The sequence below is a fragment of the Gracilinanus agilis genome, chromosome 3, assembly GCF_016433145.1.
Source record: "Gracilinanus agilis isolate LMUSP501 chromosome 3, AgileGrace, whole genome shotgun sequence".
Classification (NCBI taxonomy): domain Eukaryota; kingdom Metazoa; phylum Chordata; class Mammalia; order Didelphimorphia; family Didelphidae; genus Gracilinanus; species Gracilinanus agilis.
In genome coordinates this window covers 233,360,751-233,372,150 of record NC_058132.1, presented here as the reverse complement: position 1 = coordinate 233,372,150, position 11,400 = coordinate 233,360,751, and positions in this window count along the sequence as shown.

The window sequence follows — 11,400 nt, the reverse complement described above, 5'->3', positions numbered from 1 at the left end:
CCCAATCATGTCTGCATCAACCCATGTGTTCAAGCAGTTGTTTTTCTACTCCTGTAGTTCTTCCTCTGAATGTGGGTAGCGTTCTTTTCCATAAATCCCTCAGAATTGTCCTGGGTCATTGCGTTGCTGCTAGTACAGAAGTCCATTACATTCGATTTTATCACAGTGTATCAGTCTCTGTGTACCATGTTCTTCTGGCTCTGCTCCTTTCAAGGAGCTTTATTTTTTAAGAGATCATTTTTTCTTAACTTATGTCTAATGAGAAATATCCCTAAATTATTCATTCTAGATTACTTTCAAGATGTAAAGATCTTCTAAGGTAGACATTCAAACTTTTGGGTAAACTGTGAATTTGTTTACTAACATACTGAAAACATTTGACTTTGTTACCTAACCATTCATTATTATTGGCTTTTTGTTGATCAGTTATGGTCAATTAAGTCAAAGTTAGAGGAAATGTCACAAAGATTTTGTTAAGGCTTCTGAGGTCCCTTCAAATGATCTGATTTTGTAACCTTTATTGACAGAGTATTTCTCAAAGACATATCTATTTCTCTTCATTTTTCTGAAGATTTTACTTTTCTATTCCTTAAATCATTTTTGTAAACCACTGGATCCTTTTCTGATTTTCCATATCTCATCTTTCTTGCCCCAAGATTTCTCTTCATTATAGGTAAATATGGTACAGCCTGTTTTAGATCTAGAACAAAAAGTAATTTGCTTACTGTATTTCCTGTCTGGTAATCAACAGCAGAGTTGAAATATTTAAAACTCTAAACTCTGGTTTCCTCTTAACTACATTTTTAAAATTGAATTTTTTTCAATGGAAATCTTAGGTAACATGACTCATTTTCAGCTTACTCTCAAGCTTATTTCAGTGCAGAAACAATCAGGCAAGTGAGCAAAATAAGTTAATGGGCCACTATACACCACCGGCAATTTTGCTGATATACTGCAAGGGATGGTCTAGTTTCAATACAGTTCAAAACATCAATATTCTGTAAATGAAACATAAGAGGCTATTTTTAGTTTACAGCTTTGCCACTGTGCATAGTTACTAGTAAAGGCATTTCAATCATTCCACTTTAATTGCTTTTCTTTGGGTTTATAAGGTAGATACTAACAAAGTATAACTTCAACCATTTACACTTACTTGAATTGCAGATCAAGATAATTTTCACTTTGAGACTACCAATAGGTTGTAAATTAATGACTTTTAAGCTGAGTCAGGTTCTAATAGAATGTGCACCTGGGAAACAAAGATAGTAAAATGCAAAACTCTCTGCTCCCAAAACACGGAGTTAAGAGATATTCTTAGGGCAGCTGAAAGGAGATTTTGGCAGCTAATGATGTAAATTTAATTTAGAACTTTTATTCTCCTCTGTGAATTCTATCTTTGCATTCTTCCTTTTCTCCTTGATGAAACCATTCTTAAAAATATTTTATACAGTCGCTAGTACAGTCTTATTCCTCATGAGTGGAATTTAGATGATGTCTAGATAATTCCTAAGCAACCCATCAGTTCTCGCAGTTCATTGCATGAATGAATGAATGGTAGGTAAGTAATTACATTACATAGTGGACAGTGTTGTACTCTGAATCACAAAGACTTGAATTCAAATCTAGATTCAGATATTTACTAGCTATCTGACACTGGGCAAGTCATTTAAATTCTCTCAGCTTTAGTTTCCTTATCTGGAAATTGTAGGTAACAGCACCAACTTCACAGGATTATTGTGGGATCAGATGAGATAATATACTAAAAGCATTTTTGCATAACTTAAAGCTCTCTAGCTATTTAATCATCTATTATGAAAAAGCATTTTTTGTGAACTATGTGCCAGACTTTGTGCTAAACACTGGTTATATAAATACAAGCAAGCAAGCTTGCACTCAACACTGCTCTATCTGAGCCTGTGAAGTTAAAAGGCTGTGAAGAGACATTGTGGTCTAGTTTGGGGAAAGATAAAGAGGAAACTCATGTTTTAGAACTCAGAGCCTCTATAAAGGGTACAAATGGCTCTGATGGGAAGGGGTTCAGGAAAATGACAGGAGTGGAGGCAGCACAATTTTTAAAAAGTCCATCAAGTGGCTTAGAGATCTAGTTCTGGACAAAGAAAGAGAAATGCTTAACTATCAGAGCCCAGATACTCAAGGTTGTATCTGAAACCTACAGTTTCAGTGAGAAAGAACTACGAAGATGAAAACAGAAAGTCATTTGTTTTTTAGATATGATGATAGCTTGAATATTCTCTTATCTTTACTCCCTAAGGAGAAAGCAACTTGGCACATTGAAAATAATGGGTGGGTGGGGGCAAGGGGCCTGGAGTTGGAAGGACCTGGGTTAAATCTGGTCTCAGAATCTTCCTGGTTATGTAATCCTGGATAAATCACTTAATACTGTTTGCCTATCCCTTACCTTTCTGTCTTAAATTTATTATTAAGAAAGAAATTAAGGGTTAAAAAAGGGAAAAAAAAAACAAACAAAATAATACTAGACTGTAGAATTAGAGACTGTAGAATTCCCACTGTATGCTTTTGTAAAATGAGAAATTTGAATTAATGACATCTTTGGTCTTTATTCAATTTTAGATCTATAATCTGATTAGCAGTACCCAGAGAAATTAAATAACATCCAAAAGAACCTGTTTTGGAAAACTTTTTAAAAGATGAAATTATAGCCAGTAAAACTTGTTCAAGTATATCTTTCTTTTAAAAACTATTTTATTTTCCCAAATACATGTAATAACAATTTTAACCTACATTGTCCAAAATTGTAAATTCCAAATTATTTCACCCTCACCTATATTTCCCCACCTCCCTGATATAGTAAGAAATTTGATCTGGGTTATACATGTATAATCATACAGAACATAATACCATATTGCTCAAGTTGTAAGTGAATGATCACATGAAACCAAAATCCCAAAATAACAATACACACAAATAAAGTGAAAAATAGTATGCTTCAATCTGCATTCAGAATCCATCAATTCCTCCTCTGGAAGTGGATACATCCTTCATCATAAATCCTTCAGAATTGTCTTGGATTATTGCATTGCTAAAATTAGCTGTCTTTCACATTCGATTATCATACAATATTACTGTTGCTGTTACATTGTTGTCCTAGTTCCGCTTATTTCACCCTGCATCAGTTCGTGCAGGTCTTTCCAGGTTTTTCTGAAATCATACTGCTTATCATTTCTTATACCTCAATAGTATTTCATCACAATCATATATCACAATTTGTTCAGCAATTCCCTAATGAATGGACATTTCCTCAATTTCCAATTCTTTTCCATCACAAAAAAGATTTGCTCATAAATATTTTTGTACAAATGGGTCCTTTTCCCTTTTTTTTTCTCTTTGGGATACAAACTTAGTAGTGGTATCACTGGATCAAAGAGTATCCATAGTTCCAAGTTGCCCCACCAACAATGCATTAGTATCCTAGGTTTGCTACATGCCCTCTAACATTTATAATTTTCCTTTACCGTCATATTAGTCAATCTGATAGGTGAGAAGTTGTAACTCAAAGTTGTTTTCATTTGTATTTCTTGAAGAAATAGTGATTTAGAACATTTTTTCACATAATTATAGCCTCGATTTCTTTTTCTGAAAAATATCTGTTCATATTCTTTATGATTTATTCGTTAGGAAATGATTTGTCTTCTAAATTTGATTCAGTTCTCTATATATTTGAGAAATGAGGCTCTCATCAGAGAAATTTCTTATAAAATTTTCCCTTGGTTTGTTGTTTCCTTTCTAGTCTCCATTGCATTAGTTTTGTTTGTACAAAATCTTTTTACCTTAATATCATCAAAATTATTCATTTGAAATCTCACAATGCTTTCTATCCTTTATTTGATCATAAATACTTTCTGCATGCATAGATCTGACAGGTAAACTATTCCATAATTCCCTAATTTGTTTGTGATATCATTTTTTTATGTCAAAATCATATACCCATTTTTTGCCTTTTCTTGGTGTAGGGTATGAGATACTGGTCTATACCTATTTTCTGTTGTACTGTTTTCCAGTTTTCCCAGCAGTTTTTGCCATCTAGTGAGTTCTTGTCCCAAAAGTTGGGATCTTTGAGTTTATCAAATACTAGATTATGATGGTCATTTACAATTGCAAATTATGTATCTCATCTAATCCATTGAGCCATCATTCTATTGCTTAGCTAGTGCCAGATTATTTTGATGATTACTGCTTTATAGTATATTTTTAGATGTAGTAAAGTTAGGACACTTTCCTTCACATTTCTTTTCATTAATTCCCTTGACATTTTTGACTTTTAGCTCTTCCAGATGAGTTTTGTTATTTTTTTCTAGCTCTACAAAATATTTTTTGGTATTTTGATTGGAACAACACTGATAAGCAAATAAATTTAGGTAGAATTGTGCAAATAACATTTTTTTCTAATAGTTTAGATTTGACTTTATTTGTGTGTGAAAAGTGTTTTATAATAGTGCTCAAATAATTCCTGCTTTTGTGTTGGTGACTAAACTGACAAGAATTTATATTAAGTAGAGTTATTTTAAAAGGAATTTCTTTCTCTTGCTGCTGAACTTTGTTGGCAATATATAGAGATTTTGATGACTTATGTGAATTTATTTTATATACTGCAACTTTGTAAAAGTTATTGTTTCAACTAGATTTTTAGTTGTCTAGGATTTTCCAAGTATACCATCATATCACCTACAAAGAATGATAGTTAAGTTTTCTAGTTTCCTTCTTTAATTATATTTCTTTTTCTCATCTTACTAGCTAGCTAACACTTTTATTACACTATTGAATAGTAGTGGTGATAATAGACATTCTTGTTTCAATCTTGATCTATTGGGAAAGCTTCTACTTTATCTCCATTACAAATAATACTTGTTGATGGTTTTAGATAGAAATTACTTAGCATTTTAAAGAAAGCTCCATTTATTCCTATGCTCTCTAGTGTATTTAACAGGAATGGGTGTTGTATTATATCAAAAGCTTTTTCTGCATCTAATGAGATTATATATGATTTCTATTTTTGTTATTGATGTGGTCAATTATGTTGATAGCTTTCCTAAAATCAAACCATCCCTGCATTCCTGGTTTTGTAGTTGTGATCATATAATTCCTGGGTTTGTTTTGGTAGGTAGGTTCCCATATATATGATATTGTTTACAGTTATTTTAAATAGAATTTTTCATTGTATCTCTTGCTATTGGACTTTATTAGTAGCAGTAGCAGATTGTTTTGATAATTGCCACTTTATTACATACTTGGTATAAAAACCACCTGGTCCTGTAACCACCATGCTAGTATTTTATTTAAAATTTTTGTATTAATACTCTTTAGGGAGATTGGTCTATTGTTTTCTTTTTCTGTTTTAACTCTTCCAGGTTTACGTATTACAGCCATATTTGTGACATTAAAAGGATTTTGAGATATTTCTTCTTCCCCTATTTTTCAAAAGTGTTTATGTAATATTATTATTGATCTTTTAATGTTTGGTAGAATTCACTTGTGAATCCTTCTGGTCCTGGGACCTATTTCTTAGGGAATTCTTTGATGGTTTGTTCAATTTCTTGTTCTATGATGGGGTTGTTTAAATATTCTATTTCTTCTTTTTGTTAATCTTGGTGAATATTCATCAATTTCCTTTAGATTGTCAGATTTTTTGACAAAATAATTTTGAACAAAATAATTACCAGTAAAGTAATTGCTTTAATTTCTTCTTCATTGTTTAATTGGTGATTTTAAATTTGTTTATTTTTGAATTTTTTTAAAGTTGCATACCCAATTCATTAATCTGCCTTTTCTATATTTTATTAATGTAAGCATTTAGAGGTATAAATTCCCTCTATGTAAAGATTTGTCTATATCCTTTAAATTTTAGTATGTTGCCTTTTCATTATCATTCTCTTTAATTAAATTATTAATTTTCCATGATTTATTATTTATTCACTCTTTAAGATAAGATTATTTAGTTTCCAATTAATTTTTAATCTTTCTGATGCCTTTTGTTGTCTGTAATTAAAAAAAAACTTTTCTTATGTCTTAGAATCAATACTAAAGATTGATTTCTTCATAGAAGTGTGGTAAGGACTAGAAAAGGGGGCTTAAGTAACTTTCCCAGGATCACATAACTATGAAGTAAGTGTTCATGGCCAGATTTGAACCTAGGATCTCCCATCTCAATGCCTAGCTCTCCATCTAATGAGACATCTAAGTTCTCTGGTTGCATATAATTTTTTTGCATTATGATCTAAAAGGGATTCATTTAATATTTCACCTTTTATTACATTTGGTTGTGAGGATTTTTTGCTCTGTTCTATCACATTTCTTGGTTAAAGGCTTATGTATTTGTCTTCCAGGATATTATATTCTATGCCTTCTTGTCCTTTAATGTAGAAGCTGCCAGATCTTGTATAATCTTGACTGTGGCTCCATGATATTTGAATTGTTTCTTTCTTAGTGTTTTAAAGATATTTTCCTTGCCCTGGGAATTTTTAAATTTTGATATATTAATGCTGAGAAATTTCAGTTTATAGTCTTTTAAGGGAATTATTGGTTGATTCTATCTATTTCTATTTTTTCATCTTGTTTAAGAATATTATTGCAGTTTTCTCTGATGATTTTGTGCAATATGGTGTCTAGGCTCTTTTTTTTTTTTTTGTCATACTGTTCAGATATTCCAGTGATTCTTGGATTTTTTTTCTTCTGAATTTATTTTCCAGGTCAGTTATTTTTCCAGTAGAGCATTTCAGATTTTCTTCTAATTTTTTCATTCTTTTGATTTTTTGCCTTATTTTTTCTTGTTGCCTTGAGTTATTAGCTTCTATTTGTTTAATTCTAAGTTCTAAGTATCCTTCTTTGAGCTTTTGTGTTATCTTTTCTGTTTGGCCCATTCTAGTCTTTAGGGAATTGTTTTCTTCAGTGGTTTATTTTTGGCTTCCATTTACCTTTGTCTTTTGTTTATTTTTCAGGTTATTATTTTTGTTTCCCCTTATTATCTTGCTTTTCTGCTGAAGATCTGTTCTACTCCTTGGGTAGAGGGACCTTACAGATACCCTCAAATCTAGTTCTGGATGTGCACAAATTTCTTGAAGACTGGTTGTCAGGGACAAGGGCTATTAAGGGGGTTTCAGAAGACAAGGTTGTAAGCATGTATCTGCTTTGATCTTTTTTGTCCCTTTTAAGTCTGTTCCTTGCTATTCCTTGTCAGCACAGTAATTTTCTATGGCTAGATGCTTTTTTTAATTGTTTCCTCTTTTTCTCAGGTTTTTTATTGATTCTTATTTTTATTATAAAGGTATGCTCTGTTCCCAGAATAGAGGGAATGCTTTCTTAAAACTCAATATTTTTTTTGTAGCTGCCTTTAGATCAACATCCAGATGCGTGCAAGTTTCATTTCTCCTAAGGTGATATTATCATGGCCTGTGGGCTAAAATCTCTGGAAGCCTCTTCTCAGTACTGATTCAGTTTCCCTCAGGGTTTGCTGCTGGCTTGCATGGCCAGGTACACTCCTCAGGATTTTGTTGCTGGCTGGGGCCCCAGTTCAGAACCTCAAGCAGTGGAGAATGGGGAGGCCTTGTTTTTGGCCTCAGCAGGAATTAGTGAGTCCTTGCTGTGGAATGTGTCACCCCCCACCCCGCCCCAGTCCAGTGAAACAAATCTTCTTTTCCTATATTCCAAGTTTTCTTCTCTAGGATAATTGTTTCACTCTAGCCCTTTGTTCTTCTACTCTAATGTTCATTTTGAAGTTTTATTTTAAGATTGGTTAGAGGGAATTTTCAGAGAGATTCAGGCTTCTATTTCTCTACTTTGCCATCTTGAATCCACCTTTCTGAATTGTGTTTATATACATAAATATGTATATATATATATATGTATATACACATTTCATTATATGTTTAAATGTTTTTAAAAGAAAAAAGTCCAAAAATCAAATTCTGGCAAATGAAATCACTTTTTAAAAATGTTAGGTTGCTTTTAATCCTTTTATAAACAAGTAATTCCTTTATAGCATGAATCATCATCATCTAGCCTCAGATTTATGGTCTTATATTTTTCATGCAAATAGTAAATTAGACATAGATTGTTAGAGTTGAAAGGAATTTCAGTGCTCAGCTAGTTTAATGTCCTTTTTTTATAGATGAGAAAATTGAGGCCACAAGAACTAGAAAAGACTAGAGCTTGTATCAGAGGTACTACTGAGTCCCAGTTTACTAATACCAAGAGCTATTTCTGTTATACCATGTTTTCAATCTCTTCAAAAAATCAGACTGACCCATTACATGTCAAACATCACCCCTCACGCCCCAGGGAAGAAAGTACATAAAGTAATATCAAAAGCCTTAAAGAAGACATGGCATGTAGAATCAAATATGGTGAATGAAATGCCTTTGTAGAAAAGAATTATATTTTAGAAATCTTCTGATTTTACTTTAAAAGATTTTGCATGACAAGAAAAACTACCAACTTCCATAAAAGGACCTATTGGAGTCTGAATGCAGACAGAAGCATATCAGTTTTCATTTTATTTCCTTCATGAGTTTTTTGCTTTTATAAGTGATCTGTGTCTTTTTTCACAATGTGACACATGTGGAATTATATACTGTTTGATAGCATATACATTACCTATATCACATTACCTGCCATCTTGGAGAAGGGGTAGGAAAAGGAGGGAAGGATAGAATATAGATCACAAAATGCCAGAAAATAATTACTTAAAACTGTATCTACATGTCACTGGGGAAAACATAATATACAATTTTAAAAAGGAAAGATCTTGCACATTGTTTTTGTACTTAAGAGTCATAAATCTTGACATATCTTCTAAACTTAGAGACAGAAAGAATTTTAGAGATCTTTAAAAGGGAACTCTCAAGCATACTTAAATTTCATTCTGAAATGAAAGTGAGATTTGGGGAAATCTTTAAATTTTAGAGAAGCAATGGACATTTTTTCTCCTTAATTTTATTGAAACAGAAAAAAAAGACATGATTTTCAACTCTATTCAAATTGCATATGATATAATCTATTTACCTCCATATAGTTGAGTGCAAGGGTTTGCTCTATGAATAAAATAGTATAGAGATCCTGCTCTATAACCAGAGACTAATCTGAGTGGCCTGGGTGGTTGGATGCAAAGAATGAAACAGATTGGAAGCAGGGCTTGTTAGCTCATAGTACTTCAAGAAATACTGAAGTAGCCACTTTATTATAAAGGAAATTAAAGATCCCTTTCCCCCAAAGCCCAAGAAAGTTTCCCACAGTTACAGAGAGCAAGATTTTTACTATAGTCAAAACAAAAGCCTTAGAAGCCTCCAGGCATAGACAAAAACCTATGCTAAACTATCAACTACATGTGTTATCTTTAAGTGGAGCCTGGGACATCTCCATTAGGTCGGAAAGCCCCATCAGTTTCTCGGCCTTGATGGTATTAAACAATTTTTTTGAGCCTCATTATTTTACTTTAATTCCGGGCAAAATGCCCTACCAAGGGTTCGGCCTTGGCCTTACCAGCCATCTGTGTTCTCGGGCAAAGGGGAACAGAGTTAGCCCCCCTCCTGCTGGAGTGCTGAGAGCCCAAAGCTTTTTCAATTAGACTATAATGCATTTTGAAGGAAGGTGAGAATTATGAAAAGAATCAAAAGAGGAATCTCAGATTTTTATCTTAGATATCCCACACCTGTCTTGTCCCGTATTTAGATAGGGCAGAAAGATCGATACAGTTTAGCTATTTTTACTATAATTATTTATTGGGTTTTTTTAAAAAAATTCCTATATGTTTGTGATACAAACCAACATAGATTTAATAGATACATGAGTACTAAGTGCAATGGAATAAATGAGTGAGTATAAGTATGAGGGATAGCTTAGAATCAGAAAGATCCAGGTTCAAGTCATGTCTCAGATATATCATAGCTCTTCTCCCCTGGGAAAGTTACTTAACCTCTCTGTGCCTGTCTCAGTTCTCTCATCTGTAAAATAAAGGGATGGATTCTATTACTTCTAAGACCCCATTTATTTCTAGGGTTCTTTGATCCTAAGCTGGCTATGAAGATACTAAAGATTTATGCGTATGAAACAGTGAGACATCTTAGAACATATATGATTAGGAAAAGGAGATTGGTTTATTTTCTCCTGAGATTGAGTGAAAGGGAGATTATATGTAATCTAAATATAATACTTGTAACTCAAGAAATATGAAAAGACATAGAGAAATGTATCCAACATATTAGGTAGTTATTCCATAGCAGATTTATACAAATATGTGAACAAATATGTCAGATGATAGAAATAGAGATGGGCTCTATTTTGCTAGTTTGCTCTGGTTTGTGTATGGGGGAGGCAGGAGGAGGGTGGTGTTCTCACACATAATACCACAGATTTATCAAAGTGATTAGTTTTATTGACAACTATATTTATTTACTAGTATTGAGATATATTGAAGAGGTATTGGATTTCAATTTAAAAATAAATAAGCCCTATATAATTAAATTAGGTATTGTGACATAATAAACAGAGAACAGAACTGAATTTTTAATCAGAGGACTTAGTTTTGAATATGGTAGACTCTGCTTTTGACCTCTGTGATCTTCAGGAAATAATTTCATTTCCCTAGTCTTGCGTTTCCTTATCTATTTTATTGACTGATTGATTGATTGATTGATTGATTTCCCTATCTATTAATGATGATGTTAGATTCAATAACCTGTATGGTCTTTTCTAGCTTGTAATACTATGGTTCCTTCTCTGCTATAAAATGTTATGATATTAGATGTAGCTAAAAGGAAGAGTGAAAACATTGTTGGTCTTGGAACAAAGAAAACTTTATTTTTCTGCCTTGGACATAACTAGTTTTGTGACTCTAAGCAAATTACTGAACCTCCATATACTCATCTGTTAAATTAGGATAATAATATCTATTTTATAAGAATATTGTAAAGTTCAAAGAATATGTAAACATAAGATTAAAAATTAATATTCAAACACTCCAAGTATATTTTATAAAGTTTATTAAAAATAACTTGAAGCAAAAGGAAAGCAATAACCATTCAAAATCACCCTAGACAATATAAAATACTTAGGAATATACCTACCAAAACAAACACAGCAATTATATGAAAACAACTACAAAATACTTTCCAAACAAATAAAACTGGATCTAAACAATTGGAAAGCCATTGATTGCTCATGGGTAGGACGAGCTAACATAATAAAAATGACAATTCTACCCAAATTAATTTACCTATTTAGTGCCATACCTATCAAGCTACCAAAAAAATTCTTTACTGAATTAGAAAAAACTATAACAAATTTCATTTGGAATAACGAAAGATCAAGAATATCAAAGGAAATAATGAAAAAAAATGTGAAGGAAGGGGGCCTAGCAGTACCAGATAT